Source organism: Pleurodeles waltl, chromosome 12, assembly GCF_031143425.1.
Source record: "Pleurodeles waltl isolate 20211129_DDA chromosome 12, aPleWal1.hap1.20221129, whole genome shotgun sequence".
Lineage (NCBI taxonomy): Eukaryota > Metazoa > Chordata > Amphibia > Caudata > Salamandridae > Pleurodeles > Pleurodeles waltl.
In genome coordinates this window covers 73,260,293-73,280,031 of record NC_090451.1, presented here as the reverse complement: position 1 = coordinate 73,280,031, position 19,739 = coordinate 73,260,293, and positions in this window count along the sequence as shown.

The window sequence follows — 19,739 nt, the reverse complement described above, 5'->3', positions numbered from 1 at the left end:
CCCATCTTGGATTCCCCTAGGTCTCTAGTTTTCAAAAATGCACAGGTTAGGTAGGTTTCCCTAGGTGCCGGCTGAGATAGAGGCCAAAATCTACAGGTAGGTACTTTGCAAAAAACAGCTCTGTTTTCTGTCAAAAAATGGGATGTGCCCACTTTGTGTTTTGGGACATTTCCTGTCGCGGGCGCTAGGACTACCCACACAAGTGAGGTATCATTTTTATCGGGAGACTTGGGGGAACGCTGGGTGGAAGGAAATTTGTGGCTCCTCTCAGATTCCAGAACTTTCTGTAACCGAAATGTGAGGAAAATGTGTTTTTTTAGCCAAATTTTGAGGTTTGCAAAGGATTCTGGGTAACAGAACCTGGTCAGAGCCCCACAAGTCACCCCATCTTGGATTCCCCTAGGTCTCTAGTTTTCATAAATGCACAGGTTTGGTAGGTTTCCCTAGGTGCTGGCTGAGCTAGGGGACAAAATCTACAGGTAGGCACTTTGCAAAAAACAGCTATGTTTTCTGTGATGTGTCCACGTTGTGTTTTGGGCCATATTATGTCGCGGGCCCTAGGCCTACCCACACAAGTGAGGTACCATTTTTATCGGGAGACTTGGGGGAACGCTGGGTGGAAGGAAATTTGTGGCTCCTCTCAGATTCCAGAACTGTCTGTAACCGAAATGTGAGGGAAATGTGTTTTTTTAGCCAAATTTTGAGGTTTGCAAAGGATTCTGGGTAACAGAACCTGGTCAGAGCCCCACAAGTCACCCCATCTTGGATTCCCCTAGGTCTCTAGTTTTCATAAATGCACAGATTTGGTAGGTTTCCCTAGGTGCTGGCTGAGCTAGGGGCCAAAATCTACAGGTAGGCACTTTGCAAAAAACAGCTCTGTTTTCTGTGATGTGTCCACGTTGTGTTTTGGGGCATATTATGTCGCGGGCGCTAGGCCTACCCACACAAGTGAGGTACCATTTTTATCGGGAGACTTGGGGGAACGCTGGGTGGAAGCAAATTTGTGGCTCCTCTCAGATTCCAGAACTTTCTGTAACCGAAATGTGAGGGAAATGCGTTTTTTTAGCCAAATTGTGAGGTTTGCAAAGGATTCTAGGTAACAGAACCTGGTCAGAGCCCCACAAGTCACCCCATCTTGGATTCCCCTAGGTCTCTAGTTTTCAAAAATCCACAGGTTCGGTAGGTTTCCCTAGGTGCCGGCTGAGCTAGAGGCCAAAATCTACAGGTAGGCACTTTGCAAAAAACAGCTATGTTTTCTGTGATGTGTCCACGTTGTGTTTTGGGGCATATCCTGTTGCGGGCGCTAGGCCTACCCACACAAGTGAGGTACCATTTTTATCGGGAGACTTGGGGGAACGCTGGGTGGAAGGAAATTTGTGGCTCCTCTCAGATTCCAGAACTTTCTGTAACCGAAATGTGAGGAAAATATGTTTTTTTAGCCAAATATTGAGGTTGGCAAAGGATTCTGGGTAACAAAACCTGGTCAGAGCCCCACAAGTCACCCCATCTTGGAATCCCCTAGGTCTCTAGTTTTACAAAATGCACAGGTTTGGTAGGTTTCCCTAGGTGCTGGCTGAGCTAGAGGCCAAAATCTACAGGTAGGCACTTTGCAAAAAACAGCTCTGTTTTCTGTGATGTGTCCACGTTGTGTTTTGGGGCATATCCTGTCGCGGGCGCTAGGTCTACCCACACAAGTGAGGTATCATTTTTATCGGGAGACTTGGGGGAACATAGAATAGCAAAACAAGTGTTATTGCCCCTTGTCTTTCTCTACATTTTTCCCTTCCAAATGTAAGACAGTGTGTAAAAAAGACATCTATTTGAGAAATGCCCTGTAATTCACATGCTAGTATGGGCACCCCAGAATTCAGAGATGTGCAAATAACCACTGCTTCTCAACACCTTATCTTGTGCCCATTTTGGAAATACAAAGGTTTTCTTGATAGCTATTTTTTACTCTTTATATTTCAGCAAATGAATTGCTGTATACCCGGTATAGAATGAAAACCCACTGCAGGGTGCAGGTCATTTATTGGCTCTGGGTACCTAGAGTTCTTGATGAACCTACAAGCCCTATATATCCCCGCAACCAGAAGAGTCCAGCAGACGTAACGGTATATTGCTTTCGAAAATCTGACATTGCAGGAAAAAGTTACAGAGTAAAACGTAGAGAAAAATTGATGTTTTTTTCACCTCAATTTCAATATTTTTCTTTTTCAGTTGTTGTTTTCTATAGGAAACCCTTGTAGGATCTACACAAATTACCCCTTGCTGAATTCAGAATTTTGTCTACTTTTCAGAAATGTTGCGGTTTCTGGGATCCAGCGTTGGTTTCATGCCCATTTCTGTCACTGACTGGAGGGAGGCTGAAAGCACAAAAAATCGTTAAAATGGGGTATGTCCCAGTAAAATGCCAAAATTGTGTTGAAAAATTGGGTTTTCTGATTCAAGCCTGCCTGTTCCTGAAAGCTGGGAAGCTGGTGATTTTAGCACCGCAAACCCTTTGTTGATGCCCTTTTCAGGGAAAAAAACACAAGCCTTCTTCTGCAGCCCCTTTTTCCAATTTTTTTGAAAAAAAACAAATTTTCACTGTATTTTGGCTAATTTCTTGGCCTCCTTCTGGGGAACCCACAAAGTCTGGGTACCTCTAGAATCCCTAGGATGTTGGAAAAAAAGGACGCAAATTTGGCGTGGGTAGCTTATGTGGACAAAAAGTTATGAGGGCCTAAGCGCGAACTGCCCCAAATAGCCAAAAAAAGGCTTGGCACCTGAGGGGGAAAAGGCCTGGCAGCGAAGGGGTTAATACTGATGAGCGTTGTTTTGTTCGCTCGGTTGAAATAAAATTGTAGCTCTTCTATTTTTGTGAAAGGTTCCGGTTTTTGGCTCTAAAATTCTGGTCACTCGTGTTGTCTGGTACTGTACAATTAAAAATGCCTTCAGAAGTTAGCAGGGTTCTAGGCCCACCTGTCGTCAGTGAACCAATAAGTTAATCTTTTCAATATGACTTCTTGTATTTTGTGCACATTTTGGACATCTTGCACATAGTGCAAACCCCTATCAAGCAATTTACCTTTATATTGCTGCAAAGTCACTGTTTATGTATTACCTTTCCATGGTTTAACTGTAATTATAAGTGACGTTTTTACTGCCAGATGTTTGACACTTTGTGACTCATACTGTGAACAATGCAATTATAGTACAGGTGGTCATTACAACCCTGCGGTCGGTGTTAAAGCGGCGGTAAAACCGCCAACAGGCCAGCGGTAAAAAAAATAGAATTACGGCCGTGGCGAAAACCGGCAACATAGACAGCCACTTTAACACTCCGACCGCCACGGCGGTAGAAACAAACACCGCGGCGGTCACCGCCAACAGACAGGCAGAAGACAAGGTTCCGCCCACTGTATCACAACAGTCTAATCCGGCACCTTTTCCAGGGCGGATTCACCGCAAACAAAAACACAGCGGAAACAGGACTTGGAAGGGAAAACGCTCACCTCTACACACCCCACGAGGAACCAGGACGCCATGGAACCCGAGCTCCAAATACACCCTGCCTTTGTCTTCCTGCTCCTCTACCAGGAACATCAAAGACGGCGGAGAAGACCACGGTGAGTACTGCACCTACGACACAGGGGAGGGGGGAGGGGAAAAAGAGTGACACACAACACCCCCACCCTCACCCAATACAACACACACACAAGTACATGTTGATACATTACATTTACAACCCCAGCCCCCCCCCCGGAAGAATGCTCCATGCCCAATGATGTATCCTGGGGAGTGCAAAGCCACAGTCTCACAAGTCTTTACAGTTGGTGGTTTGCCCACTGCTGCATCCTGGGGAGTGCAAAGCCACAGTCTCTCAAGTCTCTCAAGTGGGTGGTTTGCCCACATCTCAAGTCTTTACCGTAGGTCGTTTGCCCACTGCTGCATCCTGGGGGGTGCCACGCCACAGTCTCACAAGTGGATGCCTTTCTCCACTGGTTCTGGAGGTGGCTTTGTGCCCTGAGTGCTTCATCCTGCCAAAGACTGAGGTAGTGGATGTGATACTCCACTGGTCCTGGACGGGGCTTTGCCCCCAGAGTGCTTCATCCTGCCAAGGAGTGAGATAGTGGATGTGATTCTCCACTGGTTCTGGATGGGGCTTGGTGCCCAGAGTGCTTCATCCTGCCAAGGACTGAGGTAGTGGATGTGATTTTCCACTGGTTCTGGAGGGGGCTTTGTGCCCAGAGTGCTTCATCCTGCCAAGGACTGAGGTAGTGGATGCCTTTCTCCACTGGTTCTGGAGGGGGCTTTGTGCCCAGAGTGCTTCATCCTGCCGAGGACTGAGGTAGTGGATGAGATACTCTGCTGGTTCTGGAGGGGACTTTGTGCCCAGAGTGCTTCATCCTGCCAAGGACTGAGGTAGTGGATGTCTTTTTCCACTGGTTCTGGAGGGGGCTTTGTGCCCAGAGTGCTTCATCCTGCTCGTGGCGGCCTCAGTAGCGTCAGAGCTTTTGGTGCTCATTGGCTTGCGTTGCTTGTGGCGGCGGTGTCCTGTTCAGCGGTGCTTGTGGCGGCGGTGTCCTGTTCAGCGGTGCTGGTGGCAGTGGTGTCCTGTTCAGCGGTGCTGGTGGTGGCGGTGTCCTTGGCAGCGGTGCTGGTGGGGGCGGTGTCCTTGGCAGCGGTGCAGCTGGCGGCAGTGTCCTGTTCAGCGGTGCTGGTGGCGGTGGTGTCCTGTTCAGGGGTGCTGGTGTCGTGGTCCTGTGGCAGTGCCTCCTGTCCACTAGCGCCGGCGGAGGTGGTGGGCAGTTCATCGTCCAGGCTAGTGGAGTTCCTTCAGCACCCCTACAATGGTGCCCAGGGTGGTGTTGATGGATTTGAGTTCCACCCTGAGCCCCAAATACTGTTCCTCCTGCAGCAGCGGGGTCTCCTGAAACTTGGCCAGTACCGTTGCCATCGTCTCCTGGGAATGGTGGTAGGCTCCCATGATGTTGTAGAGGACCTCTTGGAGAGTGGGTTCCCTGGGCCTGTCCTCCCCCTGTCGCACAGCAGCCCTCCCAGTTCCCCTCTGTTCCTGGGCCTCTGTCCCCTGAACCGTGTACCCACTACCACTGCCCCCAGGTCCCTGGTGTTGTTGGGGTGGTGGGTTAGCCTGGGTTCCCTGTAGTGGTGGACACACTGCTGCTTGACGTGTCCTGGGGACAGAGGTATGGGCCCGCTGGGTGGGTGCTGTGCTGGTGTTTCCAGAGGGGGGAAGGTCTGTAGTGGCCTGTGCCAGTGTGAGGGTAACCGACTGTCCCGAGGTCCCAGATGGGCCGGGCTGGTCATCTAGATCCAGTTGGACAGAGCTGCTGTCATCACTGTGGGCCTCTTCTGTGGGTGGAGTGGGCATGTCTGGGCCCTCCTGTCCGGTGGCGTTGGGTAGGGGTCCTGCAGGGGTGTAAAGGCATGATTAGTGCATCTGTATGTGCCATGGTGTGCAATGGGTGGGTGACCCTGTACCCCAGTGCTTGCATTCTTGTGTGGGACCTTGTGTGATAATGGTTTAGGGTGGTGTATGGGTATGTGCAGTGGCCATGCCTTGGTGATGGGTGTCCATGCTTTGGTATTGCATGCAGGGCTTGGGTTTGGGATGTGTGGTTTGTGATAGTGGGACATGTGTGAGGAGTTGGAGTGATGGGGTGAGGGCGAGGGTGGGGGTATGTGATAGCATGCAGGTAGGGTGGGGGATGAAGTAGTTAAGATTTGACTTACCAGAGTCCATTCCTCCAGCTACTCCTGCGAGGCCCTCAGGATGCAGTATAGCCAAGACTTGCTCCTCCCATGTTGTTAGTTGTGGGGGAGGAGGTGGGGTCCGCCGCCAGTCCTCTGAACCGCAATCTGGTGTCTTGATACCATGGAACGTACCTTTCCCTGTAGGTCGTTCCACCTCTTCCTGATGTCATCCCGTGTTCTTGGGTGCTGTCCCACTGCGTTGACCCTGTCCACGATTCTGCGCCATAGCTCCATCTTCCTAGCTATGGTGGTGTGCTGCACCTGTGATCCGAATAGCTGTGGCTCTACCCGGATGATTTCCTCCACCATGACCCTGAGCTCCTCCTCAGAAAACCTGGGGTGGCTTTGCGGTGCCATGGGGTGGGGTGGGTGATGTGTGGGGTGGTGTGTGTTGTGATGTGTGGGGTGATATTTAGGGGTGTGTTGTATGAGGTGCGTGGATGTTGTGTGAGTGATGGTGTTGAGTGCCTGTGGATGCTAGTGTTGTTTCTGGTGGTGTCTCTCTCTGGCCTTCTGTTGCAATTTTTGTCGTAGGGGTTTGTTCCTTTTGACGTGACTGTGGAGGTTTTGTTATCAGCAGTTTATCACTGACCTTTGGTGTGGCGGACTTGTGTGGGTGTCTAAATTTTGGCGGATTCCGAGCTGTGGGTCATAATAGCTGTGGGGGAAGTCCGCGACCGCGGCTGTGTGTTGGCAGTCTTCTGCACGGCGGTAAGTGGCATTTACCGCCAATGTTGTAATGACCCCCATAATGACTTACATATTCACAGTGCTTTCTCAGACACAAGCAGGGGGCGATTTGTAGTGTGGGGAATAATGACCTATGACACTGAGAGTATCAGATGTGGAAAAAAGGTTGTTTATTCCAGAAGACAATAAAGCCCACAACAGACACTGCTTCCTCCAGCTTCAGGGAACAACGGTCATCTGACCCGTCGTCACCGAAGCTCGAGAATCCCCAACATCCGACCAATGAAAGGACATTCCAACATTACCCCACAAAGGAATGTCATGACAGAACACATTAGAACAAAACAATTACATCACCTATTACATCCCTCCTTTATACAAACAAACTATAAAAAAATAAAAAATAAAAAAATAAGAGCGAAGTCTTGAAATTTAGAAGGCAATCTGACAATTCTAGAACAACGAGTAGTTATAGGTCTCAAAGAAGACTCAGCAGGATTCATGTCTATAGTAAAATTTGAGCTTTCACTCCACCCCACATTAGATACGCTGTTACCCGAGGCATCAAACAACGTATTAGTTGGAAAAGATGTTGAGTTTACATTAGACACTGTATTAACATTCAGTTGTTGCACATTAGTCTCTACAGCTACAGATACAGAATTGCCAAAATCTGACGACAACATGGAACTTCCACCATCCCTAGAGCAATACATGTTTTTAAAAATTTCAACTTGCTCAGAATTGAGAGGTATAATACTGTTCTTAATTCACCACCCCTTCCCTTCTTGTAAAATAGGTGCTTTAGAAACTTTGATAATTTTCACGGGTAAAGAACATTTGGACTCCCCTTTACATACCCTGAATGGTTTCCTGACACATACGCAATCATTCACGTGCAGCTCAACTTGTTTAACATTGTTTCTATTGTCAAAATACCTTTTTTGTTCAAGTTGTTTTTCTATCAATCTTTCTCACAACGTATTATCTTCTTCCCGATCAGAGAAATTAAACGTATTATCTTCTTCCCGATCAGAGAAATTAAAATGACACATCTCGTGTAAAATGTCAGACATCCAATTCGGAGAGAGTTTAGTTCTAGGATCCCTTCCCATAAGTAATTTAAAAGGAGAGACCCCGGTTGTGAAATGGGGAGTGGTGAGATAAGCCCAGACTTTTTCTTGCAAGAAAACAGCAACATCAGAATTTGATGCCAAAGCTGATTGAATGCCTTCCTTAAAGAATCTGTTAACTCTTTCCACCAGACCATTAGAGGATGGACTGTATAATGCAACCCTAAGATGTTTAACATGGTGTGCAAGTAGGAAATCAGAACATTTCTTTGAGACTAAATGCGCACCATTGTCAGTAACCACAGTGCTGACCATACCTTCTAAATTGAACATTTTACTAAAACAAATCAACACCAGCGTCCGAATCAGGATTTGACACAAAAATATAGTAAACCCACTTTGAAAAATAATCTACAGCAATTAAAAGACACCTCATATCTTTTGGCAAAATCTGAAAGGGCACTGAGAAATCGAGAGCAATCTTATTCCAGGGGTTAAGTGGAAAAGGTACTGGGAACATAGGTTTAGTAGCTGTCTTCCAGTGTTTGTCAGAAACCGTGCATTCAGGGCTCTTATTGAGGAAGTTAACAACTTGTTTGGCTAACCCTGGCCACCAGTATAACAAATTTAGCTTTTTAGTGGTGGCAGAAATGCCCAAATGGGCCAAACTGATGATCTTATTCCTGAGATCAGTGGGAGGAATTATGAGATCACCTCTTAATCAGATATTATCCTGACACGAAAGATCTTTAGCCAATTGACTAAAACATCTCATCCGACAACTTTTTTTCAGATGGCCATTTAGGGGGTCATTACAACATTGGCGGGTGGCTTCCGCCGCCCGCCAAGCTGTAACCGCCATGCAGCCGCCAATGCAGCCGCACTCCCGCGGTGCCCATTACAACCTGAAATAATGTGGCCTAAATATTCTACTTCCTGGACCATCAATTTACATTTATTGGGTTTAACTGTCATACCTTTGTCCCTGAGAATGCAAAGGACGTTATTAAGCACTTCCATATGTTTTTCTTCTGTATCTGTGTGAATCAAAATGTCATCCTGAAACGCCTGTACTTGTGGTAAATTACAAAATAGTTGGTCCATAAGTTTCTGGAACACACTTGCCGCAGAGGCAAGGCCAAAAGGTAAACGCAGATACTTATAGGCACCAAAAGGAGTTACAAAAGTAGTTATGTCCTGAGAAGCCTCACTCAAAGGAATTTGGTGATAGGCCGAGTGTAAATCAATAGTAGAAAATATTTTTTGAACCTCCCACTTTACTAATCATCTCTTGAATAAGAGGAAGGGGATGACAATCTACTAGGATGTTCTTGTTAACAGATCTCAAGTCAACACATAACCTCAAATTCCCATCTTTTTTTTTAGTGATCACAATGGGAGAGGCCCACTCTGAAGAATCAGTGGGAGAAATTATAGCTTCAGCTTGTAGTTTATGCAATAAAGCCTTCAAATCTGTCCTGACACTCAATGGAACAGACCTGACTTTGTGTACTATTGGAACCGCAACCTTCTTTAATTTGATGTGATGTTCATAACCATGTACAGTGCCCACGTGATCCCTGAATACTTCAGGAAACAAATTGATCATTTGGTCCATGATATTATTAGGAATGTTTACATTAGCAATATGTTCAGATGACAGTGCCAGTAATTCACCCAGGGCAACAGGAACTTCATGTCCAGGTCTAAGAATAATACCTAAACTAGCTAAGTCCCCCCAACCTACAATATCACGTCTTTTGACAGCTACATACATTTTGGTGTAAATACTTCTACCTAGACACTGTAAATTGGACCAAAATAACCAACCAAATCTATGTCGTAACCCCCAAATGCTTTAGGAGTGATATCAGGTGTATGTAAATCAATGGTACTCTGCCATAATTTGAAGAAAGTCTGATCCGCTAGAATGGTAATAGGTGCACCAGAATCAGCCAATACAGAATTGTATTTTGAACGGACAAAAATTTCACATAGTGCCCCCTTAATAACTTTCTTAGGTTTACCTTCAAGGCCGTCCAGAATATCAATTGTTAGCAAGACATTTGAAAATTTGCTCGAACACTAAATAATATCCTCATCTACATCCACATTGCTGATTTTAACTTTGATAAATTTTTGTTAGTGTTTTGAGCTAGACATACATTATGGAAATAGCCTACCTTCCAACAAGAATTGCACTTTTTACCAATTGCAGGACAAGAGGGATCATTACCAATGTGAGATTTGGACCCACAATGAAAGCATATTCGTGATGATCTTACTTAACGTCCCCGAGACCAAGATTGACCAAATCTGTCTTGCTTGTTAGAAATTGCACAAATGGTTCCCTCACTAGAAACACAATCAACCGAAGGGCTCTGATTAGCTAAGACTCTGGAAGTAGTTATCGACCTCTCGATACCTTTCGCCAGGTCAATAACTTCTTCAAGAGTGGGATTTCAGCAGGCTAAAGGTCTTTCCTGTATTTTTGTGTGAAAACAATAAAAAACTAACTGATCACGAATATAGACATCAACATTAGGTCCAAATTCACACTTGGACGCTAGAACTCGCAAATTTGCAATATATTCCTCAACAGTTTCATCCGATAACTGTTTGCACATTGCAAAGTTGAATCTTTCCAGCAAAACACTGGATTCACTAGAGTACTGTTTTTTCATTCTTTGTACTCCTTCAATGTAGCAGTTCCATGGAATTTCACCTTCACCCGATGGAACAATTGAAGTTAAGTTGTCAAAGATATGCTGACCAGCAACCCCAAGACGATTAAAAAGTAAGGCCATTTTCCTATCAGGAGAAAAATCATTTGCACCAATGTCCGTTAAATAATTTTCAAAAATGCATAACCATTCTGTCCATTTAATATCTGTTTTCCCTGCCTTTTGTAAAAACGCTGGAGGTTGCACTATGCCTGGAGCAGCAGCCATAACTGTAGAGTTGTTTAATTAAAAGTGTTAGAAATTAGCAACAGCAATGAAGTTTCCACATGCAGAAAGTGGTAAAAGTTAGTACTTTGAATTTTCTTCTAGGACTTGTAACTAGAACGAGTAACAGTGCCACATTCAGGGAAAACAGCGTCTTAGATGCAAGCCCACAGCGTGTGGGAACGTTGCCGGGCAACCAACTTAAATGCAGCAAAGTTTACGTGCAATAAGAAACACACGTTGTAAAGCAACTTGGGCGAGTTCCGAAGCGAACTTCAAGTCTGCACGCGTTGGTATTGCCAGGCAACAGAGGGAAGCGTCGCCACCCCTTGGTGCCGTCAAGTTCCAAAACAAACTTCCAGTCAGCACACGCTGGCGTTGCTAAGCAAGAGATGTAAGCATCATCACACGTTGACGTCTCTTGGCAACAAGCGTACGCGCCGTCATGTCCAAGAAAGAAAACACAGGCATTGCGTTGCCAAGCAACGGGCAGAATAGTCGTCAAGGCTTTCCGAGTCTCAGAAGACAAAAAAAATAAATAAGATGAGCTCACCTAGCTCGGTTGAGGAAAACAGACACCGGAAAGAGGGGCTCAGGAAACAATCAGAAAACGTGCCCCCAAACAATGCAGGAATCTGTTGGTGGGCCTTGTAGTCAGTGATCCGAGGCTAACCTCACTCCTGGTACCAAACTTTAGTGTGGGGAATAATGACCTCGGACACTGAGAGTATCAGATGTGGAAAAAAGGTTGTTTATTCCAGAAGACAATAAAGCCCACATCAGACACTGCTTCCTCCAGCTTCGGGGAACAACGGTCATCCGATCCGTCGTCACCGTAGCTCGAGAATCCCAAACATCCGACCAATGAAAGGACATTCCAACATTACCCCACAAAGGAATGTCATGACAGAACACATTAGAACAAAACAATTACATCACCTATTACACAATAGCATTATAAATATAATTCCCCAGTGCACTGACCATGTTTCACTTCTGATTCTCCCTGCTTACACACACTCAACAACACCTGCAGTGACTACATTAACCGTTTGACTTTCAATAACATAAGTGTGCATTTTCCATCTGTTACCTTAACTTTCATTTATCTTGCTATTTGGAAGGGTTGTGTTCCAACTGTCCCTTCAAGTAGCAATTCAATAAGGTATGTATCAATGTTTTGCAACCAAATTCTGTCCACAAAATATTGAAATTTTATTGAGACCTCATAAGGAGTGTTAACCCATTTGCAAGTTGTTAGGGATCCTCTTCACCTTTGTGAATGCTAAAATAAGTTATATGGGGAGTAGACAGTTGCCCTGGGACCACTGTCAACTCTCAAACAAAAAACTTTCTTTTTAAATGCATCCTTATTTTCTTTAAAATAACCAGGCCTCATTTTAAAAAATGTTGATTTTATTTAAAATGCATTCACAGAGATGGTGGGCTGCTGATCTCTGGAGTCCACCATCATTGTGATGTGATCCAAACATAGTGAGTCTCAATTTACGACCTACCTCATGAATATTGATGAGGTAGGTCAGATTGTGACCCACTATGATTCCGAAAGTTGTGAACCGACCTAAGTAGGTAAGTCACTTTGCAACATACTTTTCCTTTAGAAAACATGTGTGCAGTTGTGCAATCACTTTTTGCGAGTGGAAATTTCAAAGTTGAGTCCCCAAATCTATTCACATTTTGTTGCAGCCTAATTATACTGCCTAATACCATTTTAAATTAATGACTTGAATATTCATAGTGCCTTCTCAGTTGCAGACTGGCAACTCCTCACTATAAACACACCAGAAATGATTTCACACTGACCTAACCAGGATTTAACTCTGACCCACCCCACAGCGATTGCATACTAATTGAGGTTTCATAAACTAAAAGAATGAATTCCTCACAGATTAACTTGCATTTATCTTTCATAAAATGTGTGTGCGTTCTTTTATATGCAGTTATCTGAGAGGGAAAGACCAACAAAATAATTGTAGAATATTTTTACCCTTTTAGCAATATCTTTGACTCTGATCCCACTAGAGTGCTCAGCTGAGCTCACCTGTGCCAACCAGAAGTGCCTCCACAGTGAGTGCCATACTGAGTCAGAAAGCATCTTAAGGTGGTTGTGGGAGAGAGGGGTTACTAGGATGCACATAGAGCTTAAGTTACCTACATTTGATAAGCAATAAATATTGTGGTAAAATGAGTAAAGTGGGCACAATTAGGTTTTTATAGATTAATACATCTCTTAATTTTAACATAGTATGTCTAGATAGATCATTTCTTGCTACTATTTATTTCCTAGTTTAGGAATATCAGTATTTTGTTTTAGTGGTGCTGTAAAGAATTGGGCTTACCAAATGCACACATTAAAACTCTGTGTTAAATAACTAATTTAATAGTTAACTTTTTGTTCACCCATGCTGATTAGATTTCCTCTGTCCTCCAAACCTTCATATCTAATAGAGACTTCTAGCTGCAGATTCTTTACCTTTAGAATTTCCAGGTGTCAGCTTAGAATCCGGTACTTTTGCTGAACAGTACCCTTGCGCGCGTTGTCGGGTGGTGTCGTTTAGATCCACGTGGCATCGATCAAGCCGTCTGTGCCATCACAGTCGTCTATAAGTGCACCACCAAGACGCGGGTACATCAGTTCTTTTCCTTCTGTGCTGGTTAAGCGCAGATCCGGAACAGAGCTACACTCTGTCTTTTTGACAGGTCTTTTTCAACCCTTTTGTCGAGATTTTTTGTGTCTTTGCGAAGATTACCTCAAGAAAGACCCGACTCAAGCTGTGTGGCGCCTGCCATCGCGCCATGTCAGTGATGGATCCAAATCAGGTATGTTTATGGTGTCTCGAGCCTAACCACAATTCAAACTCGTGCTCGGACTGCCGGGCCATGGCTGCAAAAGCTTTGAGGGAGGGGTCCCTGAAGCTCATGCAAGCCCGCAGTCAACTTTGGCGAGCGTGACTCCTCGGAGGTCACAGTCTCAGTCGAGGAGAAGGTCCCAGGACCACTCTAGAAGCCCAAAGTCCTCTTAGTCCCACTTAAGGTCCTCCGGGCACTCGGAGAGGAGGCACAAGAAAAAGAAGTCTGAGCGTACTTTGCCCTCCTCGTCGGCCGACGATGTGACTCGGGAACGTCGACGTTCCAGGCACGGTTCCCCGAAACCAATGCCAGGGCCGACTCCGTTCCTTCCTCCTTTGCCGGAAGCCGGAGCGACCCTTTCTTAACTTAAAAGAGTTTTATAAGGCAATGCGCCTCATGTTTGAGTGGCTCGTGTAGATAAGATAATCGGCCACCACCATCGCTCAGCTCCAGGTGACCCTAGTTTCCTCACCCAACACCCTACCCTAGAGAGCTTGGTAGTCCAAGCATGTACATCCCATGGCGCCTTCCCTTCCGCATCCCCAGATAGGGAGTTGAAGAGGCTGGATTAGCTTAGGAAGAAGATGTTTTCTTCCAACAGCCTGGCATTGAGGTCGGTAAACACCTCATGCCTATTGGGCCGATTCTCCCACACTTTGTGGGATTCGGTGGCGCAGGTGCTGCCTCAGGTCCCGGAGGACATGTAGGCCATTCTTTCCCAAGCGGTTAAGGACGGGAGAGATGCGGCAAAGTTTACCATCAGGTGTGGTTTGGACATGACTGGCACGCTGGGTAGAACGATTTTGTCAACGCCTGCCTTTATACGTCTGGCTTTTCGGGGATGTCCAGGCAGACCTCATGGACATGCCCTTCGGTGGGTCCCGCCTATTTGGCGAAAAGGCAGACTCAGCACTGGAGCACTTTAAGAACTCCATGCCACAGCCAAGTCCTTGGGCCGCTTGCTGACCCCTTGCCAGCAGTCTGTCTATCGCCCCTTTTGAGGCTTCGAAAGGGCAGTGGCACCACGCCATCCACAGACCAGCCATGGTCCTCCAACAGGCCATCACTTGTGTGGGGACGTCGTCCTGGTGCTTTGAGACCCCCAAGGGTCTGGCCAGAAGTCCCCCACCCAGCCCCCCTACCTCTACAGCATCCAAACCCTCCTAGTGTGATTCTGCAAGACCATGTATGTCCTGTTGAGGGGAGGATTCCATTTCGTCTCCTTCACTGGCGGTCCATAACATCAGACAAATGGGTCTTGCAGATCATACAGAATGGCTATTCTTCCCCCTTCCAGTCTTTCCCTCCCCCAATGCCTCCCTCAAAAGAATGGCTGAAGGAGGATCACTTAGTTTTGCTGCGCAAGGAAGTTAAGGTCTCTCTTGCAAAGGGAGCCAAAGAACGGGTCAGATATCAGAAATGGGCAATGGTTGTTACTCCAGCTACCTTCTGATACCCAAAAAGAACAAGAGCCTTCATCCAATTCTGGATTTGCTGAATATCAATCTCTTCCTCAAAAAGGAGAAATTCAGGGTGTTTACTCTGGCTCAAGTCTTGCCTGCCCTAGACCAGGGAGACTGGATGGTGGCATTGGACTTGCAGGATGCATATTTCCACATCCCCATCCTGCCTGCCCACAGGTGCTACTTGTGATTCAAGGTAGGCCACAAGCACTTTCAGTTTACAGTGCTACCCTTCAGCCTTACCAGTGCCCCTCAGGTGTTCACCAAGGTGATATGGTGGTGGTTGTAACTCATCTGTGCAGGCTAAGAGTTTCAGTCTTTCCCTACCTTGACAGCTGGCTGTTGAAGGCTCCTTCGCCCCAGGCAGTCATCACCTCAGACTACGGCGAACCTCCTGCATTCGTGGGGTTCACTGTAAACGTGCCAAAGTCTGGCCACACCTGACTCCTTCTCAGACGCTTCCTTTCAACGGAGCTGTTCTAGACACAGTGCAGTTTCGGGCCTATCCTCCCGAGCAGCAAGCAGGATATTCAGATTATGATTCTGATGTTTCGGCCTCCATCCTGAATTTCAGTGAGACAGATTCTGAGGCTGCTTGGCCTCATGGCCTCCTGCATCCTATTAGTAAAACATGCCAAATGGCATTTGAGGGCTCTGCAGTGGAACCTGAAGTTCCAGTGAGCATAGCATCAGGGAAATCTCACTGACATGTTTCAGATCTCGGAGGGAACTGCAAAAGATCTGCATTGGTGGTTAGTGAACCGTGATTGGGTCAGTGGCAGACTCCTCTCCCTTCCCCAACCAGAGGTTACAGTAGTGACAGAAGTGTCACTTCTTGGATGAGGCAGCCATCTGGGAGAGGTGAAGATCAAAGGCCTCTGGTCTCTGTCATAATCCATACTCCATATCAATTTACTGGAGCTCTGGGGAATCCGACTAGCATTGAGGGCATTTCTTCCTGTTGTCAAAAGGAAGATAGTGCATTTGTTCACGGACAACACCACTGCAATGTGGTACTGCAACAAGCAGGGTGGTGTGGGGTCGCGGACCCTTTGTCAAGAGGCCTTGCGTCTCTGGACATAACCCTGGTGGTTCAATACTGGTTAGGTTCTCTGAACACCAAGGCAGACAAATTCAGCCATCGATGCCTAGCGGATCACGAGTGTTGTCTCCATCTGCAGGTGGCACAAGGATTCTTTCAGCAGTGGGGAGAGCCTTGGTTAGATCTGTTCCCCTCTGCAGAGAACGCTCAATGTCAGCAGTATTATGTGTTGGAATTTGCAAGGCGACACTCGCTCGGCGACGCTTTTCGTCATGAGTTGAGCTCAGGCCTCCTGTATGCCTTTCTGCCCATACCACTTCTGCCCAGAGTTCTCAAGAAGATCAAGAACGACTGGGCCCAAGTAATCCTGGTGGCTCCGGACTGGGCACGGAGAGTCTGGTACACCGAGCTTCTGATAATGAGCATTGATCCTCTGATCAGGATGCCCCTTCAGGAAGATCTTCTGTCGCAGCAGGGGAAGGTTGTCCATCCGAACCTGGCAATTCTGCGCCTTTATGCGTGGAGATTGAGTGGCAACAGTTGACAGCCCTCGACCATCCTCCAGAGGTCCGTAAAGTTATTCTAGCAGCCAGGCGTCGCTCTACCAAGAGGGTATACGCCTGCCATTGGAGGCATGTTGTAAATTATTGTACAGAAAGATCTGATGATCCTCTTTCTGCTTCTCTCTCTCACAGTCTTCTCTTTATCTTGTCCCTTGCCCAGCAGGGCTCTGCTTTTGGCACTCTCAAGGGTTATCTTTCTGCCTGATCGGCTTTTCTTCAGCTGCCTGATTAGCCCTCATTATTTAACTCTCCTATTGTAAATATATTTCTTAAAGGGCTTGTACATATGTTTCCTCCCAGGCTCTTTATCATGCCTCAGTGGAACTTAAATCTAGTTCTCACCTATCTTATGTGCTATCCCTTTGAGCCTTTACACAATTGTCCCCTCTGGCTGCTCACCATTAAGTCAGCCTTCTTAGTATCAATAACATCTGCCAGGAGGGTGAGTGAGATGCAGGTTCTCTCGTCAAAACCTCTGTATCGCATTATGTTTTCGGACAGGGTAGTGTATCACACTTTTGCCTCTTTCCTCTCTAAGGTGGTGACCCGATTTCACCTTGGTCAGAACATCACCTTGCCCACCTTCTTTGCTCCACCACATCCCTCTAAGGAAGAAGAGCAACTCCATCGACTGGACCCAAAAAGAGCATTGTCGTTCTACCTTTACCAGACGAAAGAGTTCCGGGTGAATTACCTGCTCTTTGTGGGGTATGTGGGAACAAAGAAAGGTCGGACAGTGCAGAAGCAAACCATTTCACACTGGGTCGTTCTCTGCATACAAATATGCTGCACTGTGGACAAGGAACAGTCTCCTGAGGGCTCATTCCACCAGGGGCAAGGCTGCTACCACTGCATTAGTAAGAGGTGTACCAGACCAGGATATTTGTCAGGCTGCAATATGGGCATCTCTGCACACGTTTGCCAAACACAACTGTCTGGACAGTCAGGTCTGCAGAGATGGGCATTTTGCCTGTTTGGTCCTACAAGACTTTTTAGATTGAGGACAATTTGTCCACAGCCTACTGCCAGGAGGTTATGGCTTGGGTATCTATTCTAAAGGTAAGGGATCTGAGCTAGAAGTCTCTATAAGATTAACAAGTTATCAAGATAAACTGGTAACACATTATCTGGTAGAGACTGTAGCTGCAGATACCTTACACTCACCCATGCCTCCCCGCTCTGCAGACTCCTTTCCTAGGGTTAAGGATTGTCCCTTTCAGGGCCCTAGTTTTTCACACAGACAAAACTGTTTGTTCTTTCCATGGCTCTGCGCTTCCGGTGTTAAAAATTATGCAAAATTACTGATGTCCGCATGCCTGGGTGGTGCCTTTATAGGCGACCATAACATCACAGATTGCTCCAACAACGCCAATGACACCACACAGATCCGAATGGCGCCACCCGACATCGCATGCAAGGGTATTGCTCAGCAAAAGTTCTGGATTCCAAGCTGGCACCTGGAAATTCTAAAAGCAAGGAATCTGCAGCTAGATAGAGTCTCTACCAGATAATGCGTTACCGAAGGAAAGTGACTTGTTCTTTAACCCTAATTGTTCTTATTGAAAGGCCAATTGTTTAATATGTGACACCGGCGTTCATAACATGAAAGCAGGGCCACCGCTATTAATTCTGCAGCAGCAGACCTGTGAGAAATTTTCACCGTGTAATTAGGCGGAGCCTTGTAGGTTGTGGGACTTTGAGCCCATCATAGCATGAGCCAATTTAGTACACGTTCTTCCCCTGCACCAAAAAAAAAAGCAGAGCTTTTGAAGCTGCCCTATGTCCTGAGGAGGTTTAGCACACACTGTAATGGACATTTGTAATTATTTGCACACTGTGTGATATCATCTCCTCACAGAGTAACCATGTGACGGGAGCCAATATCGTATGGCACATGTGACACCATGAGAGTTGAAAGGTCTGCAGCAGGTGCTGTGACACCATGGCCCAGTGGTGGGAGGGGACCTTGTACATAGTAATGCTTATCTTTTACTAATTGTGAATGACTAGGGGTTCTATTTCTTTTGCTGCCTTTAGAACTGTTGATGCCATTGCCAAAGCCGTAGCTGGCAGGTAGAATAGCGGTGGGCTTTAGACCAAAAAGATATACTGCTGTCATCATTCAAGTGTCTCAAGTAGGGCGTTTATATTTGATTAGAAACAAAGAAAACTTTATACAAAATAATCATGTTTCAAAACTTTTGTGAGTGTCCCGCCATAAACATAATTGCCGTACCGAAGTGGGTGTAGCTTAAGCTGAATAATGGCGGGGTACATGTCCAACCCAAGACACAGAGTACATTTATATATATTGCTGTATGGAGGTACATTTTCCAACATAAAATTAACAACCATTGGCTTCAAATTTAATTCAAAGAAACATTAAACATTCTATACTCTCCGTAAATCTTACAGAAAACTACTAGGATAAAACTGTAAAGAATGAGGTATCACTCAAATTGAAGCCCAAAGCAATGGTAGCAGGGTAAGTCTTATTTGCTTGTTGATAAAGTGCTAGTTGTCTCTTGACCTGAAATGTAAAACAAGGAGTAGCTAAGCCAGTGGGTTTCGTCTTAATAACTTGAATGCTGAACTGTGGGCTTTGCAATTGTTTGTCTATAAAGTACTGTTAAAAATGGAAAATAAAATAATATTTCAAAATAGGAGAAGAAGAGCAAACATATCTCATGGTATCTCAAACCTGGACATTGAGCTAAATGTTTTCATTCTTTATAAATGGCAAAGTTCATTACTCAAATAAAATTATCTAAAAAAACTCTAAACATAACTTAAAACAATAAGGCAGCATCAGTATGTAAAGGGAAACATTTTCCTCTTTACTTTCCACAGGATTCACATGTTTGATCCTCTGTAGTAGCTTAGGTGGAAGATTTATGTGCCTCCAGGAGAAGTGTCATGCTGAGTAAACCTTCAGACTCAAGTGCCAGCTGAATGCAGCAGCTGGCTCTTTCTTCAGCTTTATAAAAGCCTTTGTGTGCAAAGTTTGTTCTTCGGTGCAAAATGTGGAACTTAAGAGATAAAGCAAAACAACCTTTAAACTCTGATTTTCAGATTTAGACCATCAAAAAATCCCCCTATTGTTGCACCTTTAAAGACAATCTGTGAAGGATGGAGAGCAATACAGAGTGGTACTGGCCAGTATTTGCGGTGGGGAAGCAGCACACGAGGGAGACAGCTAGAAAATATATGCACTCTCTTGGAGTGCTGAATGAATAAGGATAAAGTAGTACCCTAAATGTGAGTATTGGAAGGATTCAAGTCAGCCAGTTAAATGGATTGCAAAGAGGTTATGCTCCAGTAGAGGGACA